This window comes from Triticum aestivum, chromosome 4B (assembly GCF_018294505.1).
Source record: "Triticum aestivum cultivar Chinese Spring chromosome 4B, IWGSC CS RefSeq v2.1, whole genome shotgun sequence".
NCBI lineage: Eukaryota > Viridiplantae > Streptophyta > Magnoliopsida > Poales > Poaceae > Triticum > Triticum aestivum.
This window is the reverse complement of record NC_057804.1, coordinates 649,897,781-649,901,862: the sequence shown is the minus strand read 5'-3', so window position 1 is coordinate 649,901,862 and position 4,082 is coordinate 649,897,781. Positions and strand designations below refer to the sequence as shown.

Sequence of the window (4,082 nt, the reverse complement as noted above, 5' to 3'; positions counted from 1 at the left end):
GCTATTTACTCAAAATCATGTGAACAATCCGCTATGAATCCCATTCAGTTTATACAATTGTCTGAAACTGTAACCATCTAGTTAGCGTACAATTTGCTGTTACCAAACTTGACAAGCATGCAACTGAAATGCTCTGAGCAAACCCAATTTTTCGTAAATAACATAGATCAGATTACATGGCGGTCAAAACCAGGCCACATGGACGGTTTTAGTCAAAACCGGGTCCATGTCATACCAAAACCACTTTAAGGGTCACGACGGATGAAAAGTATCCGGTTTAAATAGTTGAGGGACTGAGTTTTAGTGGGTTTCGGAGTTGAGAGACGATTTCTATACTATCGCCAGAGTTCGAGGATGAAAAATATACTTAACCCTTTTTTAATTGTTAATATATAAAAAACATCATATTCATATTCTACACATTTTTCTAATCAAAATTCATATATAACATGTTAAAATTGAAGTTAGGGTCTAAAAATATGATTAATTTGAAAATATTATGTGCTTTATTATTAGGTAGAGATGGATGATTCCATGTGATGGACAAACGATAAAACCTATCATAACTAAATGACTGCTCGGCCCATAGCAGCGACGAGCCCGCTCGCATTTGCGTAGCCAGATGCTAGCGATGGACGTAAACGGCCCAAGAGCAGCTGATGGTCGAAGCAAAATGTTTGAAACACTGGACGAAATGTTTTTTATGTGTGTTGAAACGCTAATAATAACGAGGGACGGGCACAAGCAATAGCCCCTTTATTAGTATATGTTTTCTACCATCAGTGATAGTTATCACCACTTGCGTTTTATATGTTGTATGTAGTATCTGTTAAAACCAAGAGTATCTACGTGTAGTATGTAGTATAAAACAATATTTAGGTAAAATATATACTATTTTTTATATAGTATGTACCATATTTTGAGCATACTCTTTTTTAGGTATATATAGATATGGGGTGAACTATCAACGGTTAGTTCAACGGCTCTCGGAGCTCATGAAACACTTGCGAAAGAACGCTACACGGCCGACACATTCTGGACGATTTTAAGACGACGCAGCGCATCAGGCCCTCCATGCATAGAGCAAAAGTGAACATCAGTAAAGAAGGAAAGAAATCAGGTACCTAGTGGGCTTAAGAATTCAAGCTTGATGATGTGAGCTTGTCCATATTTGACTTTGTACATCTGCCTGATGGTACACCTGCCTGGGATGCTTAGACACTTGTTATTATAATACAATATGGGGTGAACTATCAACGGTTGGTTCGACGGCTCTCGGAGCTCATGAAACACTTGCGCATTCTGGACGATTGTTAGACGATACAGCGCATCAAGCCATCCATGCATAGAGCAAAAGTTAACATCACCGTTCAATCCTCCCATCATCCAAAGTGCGGCCGGCAACTACCGTTTGTACAGTAATTTCGCTTGCAAAATTGGTCCGTGGACATTGGCCGATGTGCCACTTTTGTCCCTAAAATGTAAAACAAACCAACCTCTAACTTGAACATTCCACATTGGGCTTTTTTAATCCTGTCAACCAATAACCAAATGCAGTTTAAGAAATTGGAATCGTTCGTTAGTATTCCATTTCAATGAGATGTTGCAACAAATTGGACCCAAATGATAACTTTTTTTACTTTTCCTGCCATGTGTTGAAAGCCCAGTTAGAAATATGCTCTATTAAAGTTCCATGATGAATTTTCCACTCTAGCCGAAGTTTAGTGAAGAAAAGTATGTTTATTATCTTTCAATTTCCAATTCTCTTCAAGAAAAAAGGTCCTGGCTGACATACCCATCTTCACGGCTTGCAGCAATATAAATACAGGTGGGACCCCTCAAAAAAAGATCATGCATGATAGCAGTACTATAATTAGCTACCATTCAGTCATTGACTTTACTTTCTTTACACCATAGTGAGTACCGTCTTCTCATACCGTTTGGCTTCGATTCAAAAAAAAAAATTCCGTTCGGCTGATGTACCATCTTCCCTTGTTTTAATGATCACGTCATTTTATGCTGCGCTCAGCTGATGAGATGTCTTTTCTCGGCAGGTAGGAGCAACCCTATATTTGACCTCTATACTATGCCTTTTATGTCTTTTTTTCGTTGTTGATTTGGTTGCTGTGGTGCTGGAGCCACGGTGGATTGCTTCCTGGTGCTGACAATGATTGCTGTCCGGTGATCATTTGCAGAGGGCTCGTTCGTCGCAATCCCTCTATATCTCCCTTGTGAAGCTCGTCGTGAAAGTCAGAACTGTCAGCCATTGGCGCATCTGGCTGTTGGTTGGCCTTGGTATTTTTGTTCACGAATTGGCTTTGTTAGTGGTGCTCTACGGTGAAGTTGGAGTCTTATATTAGGCGGCAACTGATGATGACGATGACACTTGCGACTCCTCGACGAATGTTCATTTCTTCGATGTAGCTCCATGAGTCCATGGTCTCCATGTTAGAGGACAGGTCGTCCGTGGTGCCCGTGTTTTTGGGTTGGGTTGTATCGATTTTCGTCCAGGTTCCCATTAATTAACCTGGCAATTTTCACTCTCATTTCAGTCAATGAAAATGGCAAGTCGTTTGCCTCATTGTAAAGAAAGTTGGACCGCAATGATAACTTTTTTTAGTTTTCCTGCCATGTGTGCAAAGCCCAAGTAGAAATATGCTCTATTGAAGTGTAAATAATGCAATTTACACTCTAGCCGAAGTTTAGTTGTTAGATAATAACGAGAAATAAACGAGACAAAGAGACACGGATTTTTACGTGGAAACCCTTGCGGGAGAAAAACTACGGACGCACGAAGGCGCAATCACTATGATGGAGGAGTATTACAAGCACGAGACGACAGGGACCGTCTGAGGTGCGACTACATGAGGTATATAAGAGGGTAATACATGAGAGTCATTGGAGGACAAGTAAACGAGTTGTACTCGTACGTCGACGTCAACGCAAAGGCCCACACCGTATGTACTACGTCTAGTCCAATACGGTACTAGAATTTAGATCATAATTTAACATTAGTGATGAAAGTGTTTTTTTTCTTTTAACATCCAATCCTCTTCAAAGTGTTCATTGGAGAGACTATATTAATATCAAGAAGGTATATCCTCAGCAATTAGGATGCGCTCATGCATGATAGAACTTTAATTATCTATCAACCAGTCATTGACTTTACTTTTTACTATATATGCCGTATGTAGCTTGTACCATCTTCTCATCATGCTATTATAAATTCTGTTTGGCTGATGTACCATCTTCCCTTTTTTTTATGATTAAGTTATTTGTGCTGCCCTCAGCACATGATGTATCTTTTTCGGCAGGTAGGAGCAACCGCATATTTGACTTTTAGTTTTTTAGTGGCCACACGCTTATAAGTAACGCTGCTACTCGCTTGTACTCCTGCTACCAATGCTCCATTGTGACACATCACGGATGATTTCAGGAAACACAAGTGTGCATAGTATCTGAAAAGAATCCGCCTTCGCTTCTGATTGAGGTATGGATCTACTGCTTGTGCGTTCTTCTTCTAAATTAGTGCATTCTGTGGTCTTCGTCAGCCCCTGGGATAGCTCAAACGAAATTGGCACTGTTAGTACTGGCATGTGCTACATTTTACCCATATATCTTGTATTCTCTTACTTAGACTGACTGTTTATTGACAACTCCGCACTATCTCGGTGGCTGGACTTTGTAAGGGCAAACCTGCCCACCCGCATTTGAGCCTAGGCTGCTATTGTTCTACCTGCATCAACTTAATTGATACGTGTAGGAACTACGACACTCGATCGGCAATTTTATTTATAACATCAACTTCTAAGAGATCGGCTTCAGCCATATCAACAGTTCTGCTAGGGGACAAACTATGATTTCCTTAATTAGCTTCTTCCCGCAAATTTTTTCTTAAGAAAAGTTTCCTTAGGCCTTAGGTATATAATTATTAATTGAACTTTGCTTCGGTACGTCCACCAGGAAAAGTTTACAGATTTTGATGCCTTCATCAAAAAGGATAGTAATATAGTCTCTTGTATCCAAATAAATCTATTTAATATGTTTCATATTCCTTTTAATATGGTGATAGCCATTTTAAG

At 39.7% G+C, this 4,082-nt stretch overlaps 1 protein-coding gene across 1 annotated transcript in view; it reads left to right on the top strand.

Moving 5' to 3' along the window:
* The first annotated feature begins 3,410 nt into the window (after nucleotides 1–3,410).
* The window catches only part of LOC123089618 (obtusifoliol 14-alpha demethylase-like), a 5,162-nt gene continuing 4,490 nt past the window's right edge, over nucleotides 3,411–4,082 (top strand). Inside the window, exon 1 of the mRNA XM_044511247.1 lies at nucleotides 3,411–3,490. The gene's annotated coding sequence lies outside the window, so the exon portion shown is untranslated. The remainder of the gene's footprint in view (nucleotides 3,491–4,082) is intronic.